This window comes from Oryctolagus cuniculus, chromosome 4 (assembly GCF_051225735.1).
Source record: "Oryctolagus cuniculus isolate XC-2025 breed Fujian yellow rabbit chromosome 4, ASM5122573v1, whole genome shotgun sequence".
Taxonomy (NCBI): Eukaryota; Metazoa; Chordata; class Mammalia; order Lagomorpha; family Leporidae; genus Oryctolagus; species Oryctolagus cuniculus.
This window is the reverse complement of record NC_142870.1, coordinates 156,381,980-156,404,047: the sequence shown is the minus strand read 5'-3', so window position 1 is coordinate 156,404,047 and position 22,068 is coordinate 156,381,980.

Sequence of the window (22,068 nt, the reverse complement as noted above, 5' to 3'; positions counted from 1 at the left end):
TTGAGCAGCTGCAGAAAATCATTAACCCAAATTGCTCATTACACCTTTATAGACATCAAACAAGTCTGCCTGCTAAACACAGATATAAATATAATGGGTAATAATAGAGATTGGGTATGATATAAATGAACAAGGCTGAAGAGAGTAAAAACAGTTTCAGAAGGAAATTCTCCCAATTATTCTTTGCCTTGATAGTGAAGGGCACAAAGATGTCAGTTTAATCATATATGTAGGGCCGGCGCCGCGGCTCAGTAGGCTAATCCTCCGCCTTGCAGTGCCGGCACACCAGGTTCTAGTCCTGGTTGGGCGCCGGATTCTGTCCCGGTTGCCCCTCTTCCATGCCAGCTCTCTGCTGTGGCCAGGGAGTACAGTGGAGGATGGCCCAAGTCCTTGGGCCCTGCATCCCATGGGAGACCAGGAGAAGCACCTGGCTCCTACCTTCGGATAGGCACAGTGCGCCGGCCACAGTGCGCCAGCCGTGGCGGCCATTGGAGGGTGAACCAACGGCAAAGGAAGACCTTTCTCTCTGCCTTTCTCTCTCTCACTGTCCACTCTGCCTATCAAAAAAAAAAAATCATATATGTAACACACACACACGCAAGCATATATATATATATACATGCATATATATATATATATATATATATATATATTTATCTCGCCATACCTCAGTCAGAAGTGTGGCTTCTTTACATGGGTTGCTTTATTATAAATAACAAAGGAGGAAAATCTTACTTGGAGCAAAAGAACAGATTAAAGAGAAGTGTTTTTAGAAGCATTTAGAAAAATTGAAAGTAGCTGCCGTTTTGTAGCTAGGAAGTTATCTCCCACACACAGACAGCCGTGAGTGAGGGCGAGGGGCCCAGCTAGCATCACATTTCTGCAGAAAGACCTTGAACGAAGGAGGTGCTGGCAGCTAGAACGCAGTGCGGTCTGGGCTAGCCTGCCTCCTCTGGCGCTGCTCTAAGTGGCAGTTTGAATTGCCCTGCCAAATCCCTTCACTTTGCTCTTTCTAAAAAAAGAACAAGGGGAAAGATGTGACGAGTCAAAGCAACAATCCACGCCTCAGCAGACTGTGCCACCACTGCAAATGTTAATATTTTTTAATGTCAACCTAGAGACTCCTGTTTGAAATTCAATGGGTGAACTAAAATTAATGTAAGCCAGCTTAGGAATGTCAAATGAACGTTCGTCATATGCAAAGTGTTTGTGCAATTGGAAAATGGTGGCAATGCAAAGTGGAGGGCTTCTGTTCATAATCACAGCAATTTTTTGGAAATAAAAGCAAGTACTTGAAGTTATTTGTGAAAAATATATAACTTGTAAAAGAAGTTGTGATAAAGTACTTCTTTCTGGGAAAATTGACAGCTCTGGAAACACAGAATGCATGCAAAGACCTTACATGATAGTGAGCAGTTTGATTTTTGGAGAATAAATCAAATTTTGGAAAAATAAAAGTATAAAGCTCCAATTCACTATCCCTCTATGTCTGTACATCCCTTGAAATGTAACTTTGAATTTCTTTCCATAAAGGCGCACAGTCCAATTCCCTCATCCTTTAAAATAGGCTGGCATTGTGACTAGCTTTGGCCAATAAAAGCAGCAGACATGAGCATATAACAAGTCCAAGCCCAGACCTCCAGAGACCTCACTGTCTTACAGTCTCTACTGGAAGCATTTCACTAGCATCAGGAAAGCTTGCTCTGCCTGCTGGATGGAACTAAACAGAGCCCAGGCAGCCAGCCAAGGCCCACCTACACCAGCCAGCTCCCAGCCAACTGACTGCAGGTGCCGGATCAGTTTTGTCCACATCAGCCAGACCCCATTTAGATGAGCCTAGCCTAAATCAGTTGTACCATGGGCTTTGAGAAATAATAAATAGTTCATTTGCTAAGACATTAAGTTTTGCAGTGCTTTGTCCTATAATAATAGGTAATTGAAATGCTATGTATTTGTGCAATACTAAATTCAGCTTTAGGTTCAGTGTTGAGGAAAACTGGACTTCCATGCACAGAAATAAAATCAACCCTTCATACATAATTATTCTGAAGTCTTTTTTGGAGTCCACAAGAGATTATTATTGGAGATGAGCCATGGATGAGGCTATTCCTTATATCTGGCATTAATTCATGCCCTCTTGCAACAATCTATTTTCTTCCTCCTCTAGTTGCAAGTTCCAATCAGATTTAAGAACTACGTTTTCCACCAGAAATCCAGCTGGGGCCTAAACAGGACTTAATCTGAAATGAGTACTCATTTGACATTTTAAAAGCTGTAATTTGACATAATTAGCCATTCTTGCCAATACTGCATGTCACCTTAACCATGATCTTGTGTAACTGGTAGAATCGAGTTTATAAGATTCTTCAGGATTCTAAATAGCTTTTCTCTTAATCAAGAAGTATAAGGGGAAAAATGAGATAAAGAGTGAATCTTGACAATGGAAACCAGAGTTTACTTTGTTATTTTGTTGTGGAAATTGGTTACCTCCTGGCCTTCTTAAACTTCTTCAAAACAGCTCTCAGTCTCCTTATTTGCCTTCTTTTGAGAAAAACCTTAAAGCACATATCTCTAAGAGCTAAGGAAAAGAGTTCCAGAAATTCTTTCTTTCCTATGGGCACTCCAACCCTTGACAGAAATACATTCCTTCTTTCTTTTTTATTAAGTTGGAAAACAACCACTATTTAGAAAAATAAGTGTATATTTAATAGCATAGGAAAATAGCTGGTTTTGTCTCTTGGTTAATAAAGTGATGTGGGTCATGCTTCAAAAATGTAAATTCAAAATTACATATATTAAATCATAATTCAGTTAATGTCATGTATTTCACAGCTATCAAATATTGTTTTTACCTTAAGTGAACCCAAAATCTTTTGAAAACAAATTTTGGGAAAAGAAATTGCACTTATGAGAAATGTTGGCTCACAGCAGTAGTGGTAGATTTTTTTTCTTATATGTTTTACTGGTAAAATGACACCATTCAATTTCATAGCACTTTAAAATATTAAACACATACATGTATATGTATGTGTGTGTGTGTGTGTGTGTATTACTTTCAGTGGACTAACATCCTTTCAGGCACAAGACTAGCAATTCGGTCTCATCTTTGATATCTATCTTCCAATACCTACAAGCAATCAACTGCCAAATGATTATAGCCAAAGATTCCGCGTCCAGATAGCCATCATTTTGTTGGCTTTCTTGTATTCCCACTGCCTTTGCTCAACTCCACCTTTTATCGTTTTGCAGAAACATGGGCTCTCTGTAATAAGGAGGAACAGAAAAAAGCAGACATTGCCCTGGGAGCAAACTCTGGTTTCTCTTTTGAAGAGATGATGTAGTCCTGTGCATCACAAGTTTAACTCAAAAGCCAGTTGGCTTTGGTGCATGTAAATGTCCATCGAATAGAAGCCCCGGGATTAGTGTGGTCTTCAGAACCCACAATGAGATTCAAGGCCTTGGGCAACAAGCCCCCTGCTGGATTCCGGGAGGAAGGACTCAGGACTGTGAAATTTTGGCAAGGACTTGCTGGCTGCTGCCCAGCTGAAGCACACCACAGTGTGATATCCACTCACCTAGGCAGTGAGGATAAACAAGTCAGGAAAAGCAATGTAAGCTTTATTATCAGCCTCAGTTATTCCAGGATGCTATCTCGATGCGAGTCTACCCATTCCTCCCACACCTACTTCAGCCTGTAGGGAACCAGAAGAGAATAAGATAGCAACATTTTTTAAAAACCAGTATTTAGCTGCATTTCCTTGTCTCTAAGGCCATTTTACTTGGATTAACTTTTGTGTCCTAGGTTAAACAACCCCTGGTCTCCAATCAAGCCATGTGAGAAACATTAGATAAATCCAAAGGGAGGGGACCTTACCAAGGGGACCCCAAGGGGATCTTACCTTCCCAAAATGTCAAGGTCATGAAAAACAATCAATAAAAGAAACTGTCACAGGGCCGGCGCCATGGCTCACTAGGCTAATCCTCCGCCTAAGGTTCCGGCACCCTGGGTTCTAGTCCTGGTTGCTCCTCTTCCAGTCCAGCTCTCTGCTGTGGCCCGGGAGGGCAGTGGAGGGTGGCCCAAGTGCTTGGGTCCCTGCACCCGCATGGGAGACTGGGAAGAAGTACCTGGCTCCTGGCTTCGGATCTGCACAGCGCCGGCCGTAGCGGCCATTAGGGGAGTGAACCAATGAAAGGAAGATCTATCTCACTGTCTATAACTCTCTCTATGTCTCTCTCTCTCACTGTCCAAATCTGTATGGAAAAAAAAAAAAAAGAAAGAAAAGAAATTGTCACAATCCAGGGACGCTTAAGGAGAACACTTGGGCCGGCTCCGTGGCTCACTAGGCTAATCCTCCACCTGTGGTGCTGGCACCCTGGGTTCTAGTCCCAGTTGGGGCGCTGGTTCTGTCCCGGTTGCTCCTCTTCCAGTCCAGCTCTCTGCTGTGGCCCGGCGAGTGCAGTGGAGGATGGCCCAAGTGCTTGGGCCCTGCACCCATGTGGGAGACCAGGAAGAAGCACCTGGCTCCTGGCTTCAGATCGGCGCAGCACACCGGCCGTAGTGGCCATTTGGGGGGTGAACCAATGGAAAAGGAAGACCTTTCTCCTTGTTTCTCTCTCTCACTGTCTAACTCTGCCTGCCAAAAAAGAAAAAGAAAAAAAAAAAAAAGGAGAAGACTTGAAGACTTAATGTAATGTGATATCCTGGGTAGGAAAACTGCATTAGGTAAAAACTAAGGAAATCCTAAAATAGTATAGAGTTTGGTAAAAATATGTCTGGATAAATGAAGCTTGTGTAAAATATTAACAATAAGGAAAAATTGGTGGTAATAGTTGGATGTGAGGTATATGAGTATTATCTTTTGTAACATTTTTGTAGAGACAAAGCTGTTCTAAATTAAATTTTTTTCTTAAAATGTAGAGGAAAAAGATAACTCATAGTAAACAAACAATTTAAAACTATTGAGTGTCAAAACAAACAAATTAATTAATGGCCAAGGAACAAAGTTCAGCTGTAACTAGAAGTCGAGAATTGGTTTGTAATAAAATTTATGGCAAAACAGTTCTGATGATACATAAATATGTGTAATGTACATTTTGTACATGCACATTTTGAAGGTTATTATTAAAGTGAAATAGAATTTCAAGATTCATTTATTTGAAATGTAGAGTTATAGAAAGAGACAAAGAGACAGAGGGAAAGGTCTTCCATCTGTTGGTTCACTCCCCAAATGGCCACAACGGCTGGAGCTGAGCCGATCTGAAGCCAGGATCCGGGCACTTCCTCCGGTTTCCCACCTGAGTGCAAAGAGCCCAAGCACTTTGGACATCTTCTACTGTTTCTCTAGGCCACAGCAGAAAGCTTGATCAAAAGAGGAGCAATCGGGACTAGAACCAGTGCCCATAAGGAATATTGGCACTGCAGGCAGAGGCTTAGCCCACTACACAAATTTTTTTAAAAGATTATTTTTGATGGTGAAACAGATTTAAAGTTAGAAAAGGAACTCAAAAAGTGTTGAGGAAGTTAGAACAATATTCTTAATGTCAGAGCAGCATTTCACTGCCTTTCATGTATTTGTTTTCATAAAGAAGGACCAAACAATGGAGCTGGTGCTGTGGCGTAATAGGTTCATCATCTGCCTGTGGCACAGGCATTCCAAATGGGCGCTGGTTCAAGTACCAGCTGCTCCACTTCTCATCCAGTTCCCACTGTTGAGGAGTGAACCAGTGGATGGAAAACCTCTCTCTCTGTCTCTCCCTCTCTTGTCTTAACTCTGACTCTCCAGTAAATAAATAAATCTTTAAAAAGATTAATAAAAAAGAATGATCAAACAGGTTAATCATAAGCACTGCTTTTATTTCTGATACTACCACAATCTTACTAAGAATCCACAGACACATTATTTACCCTCTCTGTGTGCCTTGTCTGTTCAATAGGTGTGATAGTCCTTTTCACTGACTGCACTAGGAATTTATATTTTAATTTAAAAAATCTTAATTTAAAATTTAAAAATGTTAATCTTAAAAAAATGATATTTTGAGATTCTTGATGCAAATGTTCAGTGTGCAGTTTTGGTTTCCAAATGCAGACTCTAGTCAGCTGTCCCTATTTTGAAGAATATTAGTCAGTCCCCTTATATTCTCTATGTTCTCTTGACGTCAGATTCCAAAAATGCATTTTCTTAAATTTAAAATTAATCTGTGCTCAATTGGCACCTCTCACATTCTGCTCACCCTGCAATTGTTTTCAGTCCAGGTGTTCCCTTCCTGACACTGTGACTCAAGCCCTGATGATTAGCTACACTGTCACCAACTGCATTACCTTCCTCCTGGAGAGAGGTGAGGTCTACATCCCCCTCAGCATCATCGGGCTTGTGATTCACGTGTAGCCCATTGAGTCTGGTGACTTCCAAGGTTAGTGGGAAAAAGTGAAGTTTCTGCTTTGCTCTCCAACACCGAGTAAGGACATCTCATAAAAGTTCATGGAAAAACAGACGTAAAGAATAAGTTTATTTTGGTGCAAAGAAGTACCTGAAATTTATGCCTAGTTTTTCCATTGTACACATTTTCCCTGAGCTTTTTAAATGATTTCTTGCATAATTTGGAATGCTATTGCATCATGAAAAACAGCCATTTACCTCTGAGGCTGCCATTATGTGAGGAAGCTAAGCCAAGTTACAAGCAGAGGCTGGTGTAGTCACAGGGTCAGCTGACCTAGTCTGCAGGCCCCCTGAGTAACAGAGGTGGCAGAGTACAAACCTGCAGACGAGTCCAGATCCAATTGTGGAGTTACTTCTAGACTTCTCATGTTCTAGTGGAGGCCCCAAGATCTCAGGGAACACAAATAGCCCCACTCTTCCCTGTCTGAGTCGCCACCCTACAGCATCCAAAGGCACAATAAAGTGGAGGTTTGTTGTTGTTGTTGTTGTTACCATGAAGACTCCATTTACTAATGCTTCACCTATTTGCATTAACCTAGCGGACTTCTACTGACAATTATATCTGAATTCCTTATGAGAATTTCATATGCCATTGAAGAATCCTAGCTAGAAATCATCTCAGAGTATCTCGGTATTAACTATTTAACAACATGTGAACGTGAGGCCATCATATATACAAGATTCTAGAGTTAAAAACATGAGTGTTCTACTGAACAGAAGGCATAACTATTTTCTATTAAACTAAAAATATCAAACCAGTCCTGTTTATTGAAGGTTTGTCCTAAATCAATAAATAAATAAACAAACAAGATTTGTCCAAACTATATCTACTTTGAAATCCATGTTGGTTAATCTTATTTAGTTTATAAGAGTTCACCTATTCACTTGGGAACATGTTGTTCAGTCTCTATGTGTTTGTATATGTTCTAGAGAATCTTGAGTTAATTTCCAACCTCATTCCATTGTGGTCAGTAAAGATACGTGTATAATTTCAATATTTCTGAATTTGCTGAGGCTTGGTTTATGGCCTAGCATATGGTTTATCCTAGTGAGAGTCCCATGTGCAGATAAAAAGAATGTGTATACTGCAATTGTGGGATGAAAAGTTCTGTAGCTATCAGGTCCATTTGGTCCACAGTGTTGATTAGCTCTGCTCTTTCTTTGTTGATTTTCTGTCTAGTTGATCTTTGGATTGATGAAAGTGGGATGTTGAAGTCCCACATTACTATTGTATTATAGTCTATATCTCCCTTTAGATCCACTAACATTTGTTTTAAATAGCCAGACATGCTGGCATTGGGAGCATATGTATTTATTGTAGTCACAATTACCTGCTGAATTGATCTCTTAATCATATATGTCTCTATTAACAGTTTTTTTTGTTAGTCTATTTGGTCTGATATTAGGGTGGCTACTACTGCTTGGTTCTGCTTTCCATTAGCATGGAATATCTTTTTCCATACTTTCACTTTCAGTCTGCATATATCTTTTATGGTGAGGTGTGTTTCCTGGAGGCAGCAAATAGATAGATCTTGTTTTTAAAACATTTAGCCATCCCATATCTTTTAATTAGAGGATTTAGGCCATTTACATTCAAGGTGACTATTGATAAGTAACGACTTGGCCCTGTCATTTTTCCCATAAATATTCCTATTGTTCAATTTGGATTTCTTTTTACTTCTCCTGGGAGATTTTCTGCCTTCACATTCTTTCATATTCATGACCATGTTTCTGTGTTTCTGTGTGTAGCACATCCTTAATCATCTTTTGTAAGGCTGGATGAGTGATGACAAATTCCTTCAATTTCTGCTTACTATGGAAAGTCTTTATTTCACCTTCATTCATAAATGAGAGCTTTGTAGGGTACCATGTTTTGGGCTGAGTTTTTGTCTCTTAAGACTTAGACAGTGTCTTGCCATTCTCTACTATCCTGTAGGGTCTCTGATGTCAGTTTGAGTCTAATTGGAGATCTTCTGAAAGTAATCTAATGTTCCTATTGTGCACATTTTTTTTTGACATTCAGAGTTAGACAGTGAGAGAGAGAGAGACAGAGAGAAAGGTCTTCCTTTTTCCGTTGGTTCACTCCCCAATTGCCGCTGCGTCTGACGCTCTGTGGCCGGCGCACTGTGCTGATCCGAAGCCAGGAGACAGGTGCTTCTCCTGGTCTCCCATGGAGTGCAGGGCCCAAGGACCTGGGCCATCCTCCACTGCACTCTTGGGCCACAGCAGAGAGCTGGACTGGAAGAGAAGCAACCAGGACAGAATCCGGCACCCCAACTGGGACTAGAACCCGGTGTGCCGGCGCCACAGGCAGAGGATTAGCCTAGTGAGCTGTAGCGCCAGCCCTACTGTGCATATTTTAGAATCTGTTCTTTATGTTGTACTGTTGAAAGTTTGAGTACAGTATGCCGCAGTGAAGATCATTTTTGGTCATGTCCATTAGGAGTTTTATGTGCTTTCTGTACTTGGACATTCCTTTACTTCTCCAAATATTGAAGTGTTGTTGTGTTCCTTTTGGCAGGGGAGGGAGTCATGTTGTCTTCTTTATTCTCGTTTCTTGAATTTTCGCATTTATTTTTAGGCATTTGTGGAAATACTTGTTTTCTCCACTGATGGCCTTTGAAGTATACCTCTGTGGCTTAGTGGAATGTCTGCTCTTCCAGTGAATATTCAACGGTGTGTGCTGAGTGTGGCCAGGGAGCTCCAGGGAGGTGGTGTGAGTATCCAGGGTGATACCAAAGGTGGGCATGTTAGATCTCTGTTTAGCAGAAATGACAGTATGATCACCTCTGTTAGTGTAATCACACCCTCACCTCCTGTCTTCCAGGGTAGTCAGTGCCAGAGTACTAGCCCACAGTGGGTGCCATAGCATCTGTGCTGCAGTATGAACCATGCTAAGGATCTGTGCAGTCCTAGTGCGAACACAAATCCCATTTCAGTGACCCACCCCAGGCAGTCGGGGAGCACTGACCTTGTGGAGCCACTCACATTGATTGCCCAGAGAGCCAGCTGCACTCTGCATCCGTCGAGCAGCCACAGAGTTCTCCCCATCTGAGCACACAAGGCTCGCACATTCACAGGCTGTAGAGGATCCACTCTGCCCTGTTTTCTTGTCCTGTCCAGAGGCAGCTATGTTTCTAGAGCCAGCTGCCTGTGGATGCTCTGAATATGTGGTTTGAGCCCCAGAACCTGTGATATGTTGAGAGGCTAAGGGCACCTCACAGTCCTACACGGGTGCAAAGCCCCCTGTCAATCTTCCCAGCCAGACTCCAAGTCAGTGGGGGATGTTGATTTTTTCCTCTGTTGAAAATCTCTGGATCACACACGTGCACAGGAGCCACCAGCCAAATGTTGTCTTCCCCTTGATGGTTGCCAGGTGTCGAGCTGCTGCCGTAATGATGATTAGATGCCGTCTTGTCCCAGATAGTTGCAGGGCACGTGCAAGAGGGCTTCTACAGCTGCTGCTTATGGCCAAAATGGCATCTGGCCTCTCTCATCCAGTTGCTAGCACCGTTGTGTGGAGCATGGGGAGAGAGAAATATGCCCCCCTTTTTTTTCACTGAGTCAGCTGGTACCCTATCTCTCTTAGGCTCCAGGCTGGATTCACATCATGCTGTCCCTCTGGCTATAACATCAGTGGCATGGGATGCTCGAAGTCTGATCTCACCCCACTCTCCAAAGCTGGCACTTTCTTGTTGTGTATTGTGTCTGTGTCTGTGCTGTGCATCCATACCTACCCCACTCCTTCCTTCTGTAGAATTTCCACTGCAGTTTTCTAATTCTTCCCTAGAATGTACTTCCTACAATTTTTTTTTTCTATTTATCCCTAGCCTAGAGCAGTACACCCTTCTCTATTCTGCCATCTTTGACTCTCCTAACTTTCCTTTCATTCTTTATTTCTTGGTACTCTCTTTATCTCAACTATCATTTCCATGTTTTTTTTTATTAAGTGAATCTGACACTGAACACATTTTAGTATGTTGTTTATATATATTGAAATAGCCATGTAATTGATATGTTTAATCTACTTTCATTTCCTGGAGCTGCTTTTATATTTGTACAAACTAAATAATTTTATGATCTTACTTCAAGTTACCCATTTAGTGTACTTTCCCTTATATCTTCTTATTCCTGTCTGCACTGGGTAAAAAGTTTTTCTTCAACTTAGTAAAAAGTTATTCATTACTTTTTTGTTCTTGTGTTGGTTGTATTTAAAGGCTTACATTTATATTTCTGTACCCCTACTGTATTCTTAAACTTACTAATATATAGCTTTTTTCTCATTTAATACAAATATTAACATGATCATACAGAGTTTTGATCACTGCTCATACATGTTGATGATACTGAGATTTAATTATATATTTATGTCTTTTTTCCCTTTCCATTATATTATTATATACTTGTACAATTTATGTGTGATTTTTTTTGTTTTTTTTTGTTTGTTTGTTTTGTTTTGTTTTGTTTTGACAGGCAGAGTGGACAGTGAGAGAGAGAGACAGAGAGAAAGGTCTTCCTTTGCCATTGGTTCACCCTCCAATGGCCGCCGCGGCCAGCGCGCTGCTGCCAGTGCACCGCGCTGATCCGATGGCAGGAGCCAGGTACTTATCCTGGTCTCCCATGGGGTGCAGGGCCCAAGAACTTGGGCCATCCTCCACTGCACTCCCTGGCCACAGCAGAGAGCTGGCCTGGAAGAGTAGCAACCGGGACAGAATCCGGCGCCCCGACCGGGACTAGAACCCGGTGTGCTGGCGCCGCAAGGCGGAGGATTAGCCTAGTGAGCCGCGGCGCCAGCCTATGTGTGATATTTTAAAATATTTATTTATTTGAAAAACAGAGGGACAGAGATCTTCCATCTGTTCATTTACTCCCTAAAGACCCACAACAACTGGGGCTTATCCATGGAGAAGCCAGGAACCTGGAACTCCACCCAGTTCTCTCATATAGGTGGCAGGGACTTCTGTACTTGGATCATCATTAGATGCCTCCCCAGATGTATTAGCAGGAAACAATCCCAATCAACTAGCAAGCTGATCAGGGATGCAGGCTTCTCAAGTAGCAGCTTAACCTACTGTGCCACAAAATCTGTGCCCTTATCTGCAGGATTTGATTATGGTTACTACCCAAGTATTGTTTTGCGCTCCTTATTCAAGTTTTTCCTCCCAGGGTGCTTTCAACGTGGCATTTAGAAGAGCAAGCATCTTTAGGCACAGTATATTTAAGAATAATTTAATTATGTTGTCAGATTTAAGCATTTCAACTTGTTTAAAATCTAGATGAAACTCCTTCCCTTTAGTACCTAAAAACCATAGTTCTTTTTCTCCCTTTAATATACGACTATTATTGGAATGTTTAATATCAAATGATTCTTGCGTTTTAAAGACAGTATTCTCTTTCCTCACAAAGAATTCAAAATTTTCTTCTTACTTTGATATCCTTGAATTCATATACAATGTGTCTAGGTTTAGAAAATAGCCCTTCTGGACACTGTATAATTCCTTCCAAGTCATGCTCTTTGTTTTTCTTTATTACTGAAAACTTTTCCCACTTTACATTTTTTTAAGAATTCCTCTAAAACTCTATTTTACAGATGTTGAATATATATATAAATCTCTTCAATTTTTAGCATTTCTGCTGTTTTCTATGACTTAGTTCTGTTTTGAATTTTATGGGATAGCTCTCAATACAATCTCACAATAATTCATTCTTCACTTATAACTTTCATTATTTATCTTACTCATATTTTTCATACCTAATATACCCATAATTGTCTCGACAACTTTTAAATTAGCTTTACTCTTTTTTATTTTAAACAATTCATTAAAATTTAAAATTTTTAAATTGATTTTTAAGTTTTTTTAAGAAAATATTTTCTTTTTTTAACTTTTATTTAATAAATATAAATTTCCAAAGTACAACTTTTGCATTATAGTGGCTTCTCCCCCTCCCCCATAACCACCCTTTTCATTTTACATTATAGTCATAGGGCTAATGCTCCACTAAACAAAAAGTTCAACAAACAAAAAGACCATAGTTCAGCAGGAACACAGGCAACAGACATAAATGACATTAAATGAAAAGGTGTCAACTTCACTGATAAACAGTAAACTTCAAGATAGTTTCAGGTCATCAAAACTATAGTAGCATATAACTCCTAACAATCTGCCCAGAGGAGATTCAAAACAAAGTTTGACAAAACCTGTATTTGCAGAGAAACATACATTCAGGCATTTATTTCTTTTTTTGTTTGTTTTGTTTTTGTTTTTGTTTTGATTTTTTAAATAAGCCAGACACAGAAAGACAAATTCTACATATTCTTCCTTATATGTGGGAGGCAAAATTTAAAAACATAAAAATAAAACAGAAATAAATAGCTTTGCTTTTAAATACATTTATTATTTCGATATTTTGCTATTCTGCACAAAGTGGCGACACTGACATGAGAAGGTAGACTCTCATTTTGCAGTTAAAAGAAAAATATATGGAGGAGTAAAGGTTTGAGGGTGGCTTGACAATTCACATCTGTTTTCTTTATGTTCTCTCTACAACATGATGCTGTGCATCAATGCTCCTTCTGACCTTGTCTGTTGCAGGCAATTTCATCAATAAAGAGACAAGCAAAGTTGTCCAGAGCCATACTACGCATGTGCTACCAGCAGAAAGCAGAAGGCTTTCCCCCACCCTACCTTCTCCCTGCTGATTCTAGCCACCCAGTGCAAAACGCCTCACCTACTCCTACCACCCAGAACTCTCACACAGAAGCATTCACCATTTTCAGGCACCCTTGAGCCTCCTCAATGCTTACTTAGGGTCCTGTTAATGTTTATTGCTAGTCCCATGTGTCCAAATTTTTCTTCTTTCATATCTTCCCCTGAGTTGATTGTGGAGGAGAGAGAAAACAGCCAACTCTATGCAATTTAACATCATGCAGCAATGAAAAATTGCTGCCTTAATCCTCTAACCCATCACTCACTCCCTTCTGTATAAATTTATTCTATAAATCTTTTCACCTTAAGTTGACATGGAAAAATAAAAAGCTCTAGGATAGGCAGAGAGCTCTACTTAACTTTTATCTCATAGAATTTTGTCTAAGCCAAGTATCTCCTTAGTAAGTGGAAATCAAGATGCATGGTTGATAAGGAGCTTCTTGGGCGGAGCACAGTGTTTCTACCTGCATTTTCTTCTCGCTCAGCATACTAAGTAGTCTCTGAACCACACTCCTCCCCTCTTCCTGCCCTGCCCTGCCCTGCCCTGCATGCTGGGAAGACAATCTCTGTGGACAGGGTCAGTGATGTATACCTCTCTTCCAACTTCTGGTTCATTCAGCCAATTTGCTACAGGAAATCACAGAACAAGAGGAAGGAAAGATGGTTTTCACCTCCTTGTATCATCCTTAGCAGAGGCTGAGTGTTTCTTCCAAAGACTACAGCATCCCTTACATACACTTAGCTCTCTATCGAGAGCTGCAGCTCTCATTAGTAGTGACAGTCATTCTCCTTGGCTCTTATTCTTGGGCTGTAATGACTTCCTACCAGTGTTCTCCCTTGATTATTTTATTTTATCTTGTTGGTTCACCCGGACAACCATATTTAAAAATAGTTCATTCATTGCATGATCTCTTCATTAAGTCAATCACCCTTTTTGTATGTGTCATCTGCTTTTAATTGGGCAGGCAGTTACTCTACCTCGCCCCCAAAATGATTAGAAAAATCATAGAAAAAATATGAAGTATAAAATGATGTGAAGACAAAACATGCTCAGATAATAAAGCCTCTTCAAAGTAATTTAATCTAAAATGGTACAACAGGCAAGCTAAGACAGGCTCTCTAATTAAGGTCATAATATCCATCTAAACTCAAAAGTTGAAATAAACCTGATATATCACTTTTACCTCCTAACAAGAAGGAAATTCAACCCTCCCCCCACACTCTGGTGACAACCTCTCTCTTAGCTGTACTTTGTATTTCTCTGTTTTTATTCATAATTGAAGTCCAGAAGCCTACTAAGAGCAGATTTCAGGAACTGTGTAGCATGTCTAGATATCTGTTTTCTTTAAATGCATTCAAACAGTTCTGAAAAAAAAAAAGGTGCACCTCTCTGATAAACCCTGAGTGACCTGAAATGAAAGGGCAGCCTCTCTGGGGAGTCAGAGTCCAGGACAGATAGAATGTGGGATCAATAAAATACAAGATTTCAAAGAGAAGCTGCAGGTTTCACAATTCCTCCCAAACGCTGATACACAGAGGGAAGTCAGACGGACATCAGAAAACTCTGAAGAAGTGGAGGTAAAGTGTCCATACGTGCCAAGACATCAAGTTTCCAGGCAATGACCATTCCCAAATAAAAGAAAGGGCATGAGTGAGGGACATGAAAACAAAAACAAATACTCAGAAACAAAATAAAAATGTATTAAATCAAGGCTCTGTAATAAACCAAAGGGTCCTATAACATACCATGTCCTTCTGAATCCTTTCCAATGATGGGTATCTCCTGTGGTATTATCTTGAGAATTTAGACAACAAGAGCTAGGACAGGGTCAGCCATCAGCACAGCAGTCAAGGGAAGGAGGCAGATGTTTCTCCACAACAGCTGGAAGAACTTAATTTATCTCCTGACAGCCCTGCAAGGGAGATTCCTGGGTCTCTTCCACATGGAGTTGTTCCAGGTATGAAGGTAACACATGCCAGCCGTGTCGGGGTGGGGGGAAAGAGGGTGAAGCAGCGCACTAGAGAATGAATGATGGTGCGGGAGGACTCCTAAACCCTGCAGCTCTGCTGAGCCAGCCTGGCACTCAGTGCTGGAGTAGCCCTGAAGGAGCTCCAAAGCCTTCAATAGAGTTAGAAGTGGGTAGAAAACAGAACTGCTGGTTTTGTTTTTTGAAATCTCTTTAGCTTAAAATACATGGCTTCTGAAGATGCTTTCCATGGGGAAAAAAACCTTCAATATTCTTGCAGGAAGGTTTGGGAAGCCACACAAGAAGGTCAGATTTTCAGTGAAATCATTTTCCCTGTGTACTCTCAAAATAACAGAGAAAAAGAAGGGTAGCAAGAGGGAGGCATGGGAGAAAGTAAAGGGAGCGAAGAGAAAGAATGAGAAGGAAATTGTAGAAACAAGAAGGAAAGGCAGCAGATGGGGAGAGAGGTTTTTTTTTTTAATCATTTAATACACACCAGGAAATATAGCAACTCTGCCCTTCCATACCTTACTGCTGTGTAGCTGTTGAGATGTTCTCAGCTCAGAACACATAACTCCAGTCTTCCTCTAACCTGGCTCTTTCAGAAGAATCTTGGACTTTCAGTGACCCTTAAGTCTTGCGGAAATAAAACACTAATTCAAACTATAAAAGCAGTTAATATGAAGTCTCTAAATACTTGGCCCTTATTTCAATTGGCTTTCTTCACTCTAAACAGATTTTTTTTTTTTTTTTGGCCAGGCAGAGTTAGACAGTAAGAGAGAGAGAGAGAGAAAGAGACAGAGAGAAAGGTCTTACTTCCGTTGGTTCACTCCCCAAATGGCCGCTACGGCCAGCACTGTGCCGATCTAAAGCCAGGAGCCAGGTGCTTCCTCCCGGTCTCCCATGTGGGTGCAGGGCCCAGGCACTTGGGCTATCCTCCGCTGCCCTCCCGGGCCACAGCAGAGAGCTGGACTGGAAGAGGAGCAACCAGGACTAGTACCCGGCACCCCAACCAGGACTAGAACCTGGTGTGCCGGTGCCACAGGCAGAGAATTAGCCAAGCAAGCCACGGCACTGGCTATATAGAGAGATTTAATACATATTTTTGTAATAAAATATAGGCTATAGTTTACTACTCATATATATAGGGTAAATCATATATAATATATATGATACATATATTAGTTTTCCATTAAAAGTAGAGGTTCAAATAAGAGAAATGGTGCCTAGGCAGTCCATGCCTTCTACACAGCACCTGGAAGGACATCTGGGAAGGTTTGTGTCCCACCTCCACCACTTTTCTGGTTTGTTCCCTGAAAGTGCTCATCCTGGAGTCCCTGTGTGCACTGTGGGGTTTGGCCACAATCTCCTTCCCCTTTTAGAAGAGACAAAAGAGGAGGGCTCACCTTTGAGAATGCCAAGGACCGTCTGGTGCCCAAGGAGAGCAGAATTCCAAACACAGCAGAATTTCTGCCTTTGCAGAGGCCTCTCCACTTCTGATTATGAGTTTGAATCTGAGTTCCAATTGCTCTGAAAAGCCAGTTTAAGGGGAAATTGAGTAAGGCAGCATCTTTGCCTCCAAGGAAGGCCATGTTGGGACCAGGGGGAAGAGGATCAGAAAAGGGGTGGGGTGCACCTTGCTGGGGACCACCTGCAGCTGCAATTCACCTCGGAAAAGTTCTCACAGAAGTGCTGGGCCCAAGGTTCCTAAATGCCTGCCTGTATGAGTGCCCAGCTGTGATGAAAGCTCCAGCGGGCATCCTAAGGACTGCCCTACATTCTGATAAATTTCCTAACTATATTTTGATGTTAAATTATTCTCACTTTGAGAAATGGGCTTGATGCCTCAGATTTACTTTGGAAATGTTATCTTTTGTGTCATCTGGAAATCTTAAAATTAAATTCTTTTAAGTTTTATTTTTGAAAAAGGGGGCAAACTATAATGTATAAGAACATACAAAAGTAGAAAAAAATGAATTTAAAATGTTGTAGGTATTCCCATTTCTATAAAATTGCAATTTTAAACAAAAAGTTATAATTGTTTATATAAGGTATACTTAACTTGTACTATGTGATGTTGTGTTTTCTAAGAGATGAACTAGAAATCAAATGACATATACTTTCTCACTTCTGTAGATGAACCAAAAAATGCATCATTAAATAAATATTATACAAATATCTATTTAAAATAGATGGTAAATTCCAGAGAGAAGAATTCACATGTACTTCACAATTCCTTATTCCCAATCTATCTCTAGAAGTAGCAGAAAATTTATAAAAATAAAATAGATATACCATAACTGAACTGGAAAACAAGGAAGGTCACAGAATTCCAGAGGGAAAGCTCTGAAAGAGGGAATATAGAAAAACTCTATTGGAGAAAACCACCACACAGAGAGGCTGTTACAAAAGGTAGAAACAACACCTAGACAGCTACCTGTCTGGAGATGGCCCGAGAGCAAATGGGAGGTTTTAATGTGGTTTTTCTCTTTAGAAACATCCAGATGCAACCTCTCCACGTCACTCCCCACTTTGGTCAGATCAACAAAGAGATGCAACCAGGAGATGCTGCCACGGAGATATGTCTGAAGACAGAAGCATAATTTGGAGAGGTAGGCAGCGCTCCTGGCAGAAAGATGGCCTGAGGGCACTAATGCTTAAAGTCCTGGATATAGAGTCATCATAGCAGCCAAATATCCTGTCCTTTTATCACTCAGCCTGGGAAAGAGAGAAAACTCTGAAAGACATAAATTCAAAGAAAAAGACACACACATAGCTATCGCATTTTTTTTGGGGGGGGGGCAGGCGGAGTTAGACAGTGAGAGAGAGAGAGACAGAGAGAAAGGTCTTCCTTCCATTGGTTCACCCCCCTAAATGGCTGCCACGTCCGGTGCGCTGTGCAGATCTGAAGCCAGGAGCCAGGTGTTTCCTCCTGGTCTCCCATGCGGGTGTAGGGTCCAAGCACTTGGGCCATCCTGTACTGCCTTCCCATGGCCACAGCAGAGAGCTAGACTGGAAGAGGAGCAACTGGGACAGAATCCAACCCCCCAACCGGGACTAGAACCCAGCGTGCCAGCGCCGCAGGTGGAGAATTAGCCAAGTGAGCTGCGGCACTGGCAGCTATCACATATTTGACAAAAGACGTCACCATGAAGAAAAAAGAAAAAAAAAATGGATAGTCCCTCCTCCAAAAAAAAAAAAAGGTAAGTGAAATAAAAAGTGAGGTTTTAGAATAAAAACAGTATTTTCAGAAATATACAAAATCAGGCAGGCACCGCAGCTCACTAGGCTAATCCTCCGCCTGTGGCGCCGGTACCCTGGGTTCTAGTCCCGGTCGGGGCACCGGTTCTGTCCCGGTTGCTCCCCTCTCGCAGTCAAGCTCTCTGCTGTGGCCCGGGAGGGCAGTGGAGGATGGCCCAAGTGCTTGGGCCCTGCACCCGCATGGGAGACCAGGAGGAAGCACCTGGCTCCTGGCTTCGGATCAGCGCAGCATGCCGGCTGTAGCGGCAATTTGGGGGGTGAACCAACGGAAGGAAGACCTTTCTCTCTGTCTCTCTGTCTCTCTCATTGTCAACTCTGCCTATCAAAAAAAAAAAAAAAAAAAAGAAAGAAAAATACAAAATCAAATTGATCCATAAAAACTGGTAACTGTATCTTATGTTCCTGAAAACTTAGGCAAGATTAAAGAATATACACTACCTAATTGGCTATTATAACACTACAGTAAGTAAAATAAGTATGAGAATGGTATATAAACAAATAAATATAAATAAAAGGAACTGGGTGGTGCCATATATGCACCCACATATATGGCAATGTAACGAAATGGGAAAAACAAATCTTTCCAAGTGGGCCTGAAACAATTGGATACCATATAGAGAGACTAGGGAAAGTGGGGGATGGAATGGGGAGAGAGAAAGAGATTGAGATTCAACTCCTATTTTATGCTAAATGCAAAACATAACTTGAAATAGGTTGAAAATCTTAATATTAGAACTAGAATGTTGGGGGCAGAGCCAAGGTGGCAGAATAGTGAGGGCGCACACTGATAGTCCGGGAAAAGATAGTTTAATAAAAGTGGAGTTACTGTAGTCTCAGGGAAAGGTTCGGGAAAAAAATTGCAGAGGAAACTCTTCCGGATCTAGTGGATGTGACATAGAGGACCTACGGGGAGAACAAGGATGCCCACAGCTTGGGGCCCAGCCACGGAGTCTACACACCAGTGCTGGAAAGGGAGGTGAGGCAAAAACCTCAGTAGCTGGAGACATTGGCGGGGAAATGGCAGAAAGAGCCTAGAGGGAACGAGGCTTGAAACCCTGCTGGGGAAAGTTCGGCAGGCTAACTAGAGGAGAGAAAATAAATAAATAAATAAAAGGGACTGGCATGGACACGAGCTTCTCTCTCCACTCATCTTACAAAGGCAAGCAAGACAAAGAGCAGGCGCCATTTTGGATGTACGTAAAGAGGCGCCTGCCATCAGCCAAGCAGAAAAACCTGACTCTGGTGGGAAGAAATAACAGGAGGTTAGGACTTAGTGAAGGCGTGGAGCTAATGAACTGAGACTGTGAAAATCTGAGGGTCAGTAAGAGAACTCACAGAGTACATAAACTTGGCAACATGGTGGGAGACTGCAGAGAAATTTGAGAGCACACTGAGGGCAGCATAGACCGTTTGTATGGTCCTTGGGACTGAGCAGACGAAAATTTTACCACAGGAGCCAGATTTCATACATTGACTACCCTCAATTCTGCTCAGCTGTGTGGAATTATGTCCCATCTGAGTTTAAAAGAGAGAGAAAGAGAGAGAGAGAGAAACAACCTGTGTGAGTCACCTTTGGCATACCCTTAACCCTGAAGAACCAAAGAGAGCTCTCTGGCCACACCCATCACAGCCTCTAAGGATCCATCAAAAGCAGATAGTCCACTTAATCTAGAGTCATAGCATAATGAGAAAAACCACTACAGCAAAGAAACCAAAGAATATCTCCACATTGCCAAGCAACAAACACAGAAACTGAGGAAACAAGAACAAGGAAGACACTATGATGCCCCCAAATGAACAAGACACCTCAATTCAAGATTATGAAGATGATTAGATAGAAGAAATGCAAGAAACAGATCTCAAAAAATTGATAAGAACATTAAGAAGTTCTCAAAAACAAATTCTTGAACTACAGAAATCCTTAGTGGACAGGATAGATAATCTCTCTCGTGAAAATGAAATATTAAGGAGGAATCAAAATGAAATGAAGCAACTAGTAGAACATGAAACTTTGTGTTTCTGTGTGGGTGCAAACTGATGAAATCTTTACTTAATATATACTAAATCGATCTTCTGTATATAAAGATAATGGCAAATGAATCTTGATGTGAATGGAATGGGAGAGGGAGCGGGAGATGGGAGGGGTGTGAGTGGGAGGGAAATTATGGGGGGGAAGCCATTGTAATCCATTAACTGTTCTTTGGAAATTTATATTTACTAAATAAAAAATAAATTTAAAAAAAGAAATATTTGCTAGAATCTTGTAAAAAAAAAGAGACTGTGATAGTGAAGAGAAATCATAATGAAATGAGGAACTCAATAGATCAAATGACAAACACATTAGAGAGCCTTAAAAACAGAATGAGTGAAGCAGAAGAGAGAATATTGGACTTAGAAGACAGAGCACAGGAAAGTATACAAACCAAAGAAAAGAAGAGGAAATTAGAAATCTAAAAAATATCATTGGGAATCTATAGGATACTATTAAAAAACCAACATTTGGGTTCTAGGAGTTCCTGAAGGCACGGAGAGAAAGAAAGGATTAGAAGGCCTTTTTAGTGAGATACTTTCAGAGAACTTCCTGGGTTTGGAGAAAGACAGAGACAACCAGTACAGGAAGCATATAGAACCCCCAATAAACATGACCAAAAGAGATCCTCACCACGACACGTTGTAATTAAACTCACCACAGTGAAACATAAAGAAAAAATCCTAAAATGTGCAAAAGAGAAACATCAGATTACTCTCAGAGGATCTCCAATTAGACTGACAGCTGAATTCTCATCAGAAACCCTAAGGCTAGGAGGAAATGGTGAGATATAGCCCAGGTACTAAGAGAGAAAAACTGCCAGCCCAGAATATTATATCCTGAAAAGCTCTCATTTGTGAATGAAGGTGAAATAAAGACCTTTCATAACAAACAGAAATTGAAAGAATTTGTCGCCACTTGTCCAACCCTACAAAAAAATGCTTAAAGATGTGCTACACACAGAAACACAGAAACATGGCAATCAATATAAATGAAGGTAAAGGAAGAAAACCTCCCAGTAAAAGATCATAGAAAGCTGAAAGTATATACTAGAAAATATCTTTGGGAAAATGGCAGGGCAAAGTTACTACTTATCAATAGTCACATTGAATGTTAATGGCCTCAATACTCCAGTTAAAAGAACAGACTGGCTGAATGGATTTAGGAACAAAACCCATCTATTTGCTGCCTACAAGAAACACATCTTTTTTTTTTTTTTTTTTTTTTTTTTTTTTTTTTGGACAGGCAGAGTGGACAGTGAGAGAGAGAGACAGATAGAAAGGTCTTCCTTTTGCCATTGGTTCACCCTCCAATGGCCGCCATGGCCAGCACACCACGCTGATCCGATGGCAGGAGCCAGGTTCTTATCCTGGTCTCCCATGGGGTGCAGGGCCCAAGCACTTGGGCCATCCTTCACTGCACTCCATGGCCACAGCAGAGATCTGGCCTGTTAGAGGGGCAACCGGGACAGAATCCAGCGCCCTGACCGGGACTAGAACCCGGTGTGCCGGCACCGCAAGGCAGAGGATTAGCCTAGTGAGCTGCAGCACCAGCCGAAACACATCTTTCCAACAAACATATATGCAGACTGAAAGTGAAATGTTGGAAAAAGATATTCCATGCCAACAGAAACCAAAAAAAGCAGGTGTAACAATATTAATATCAGA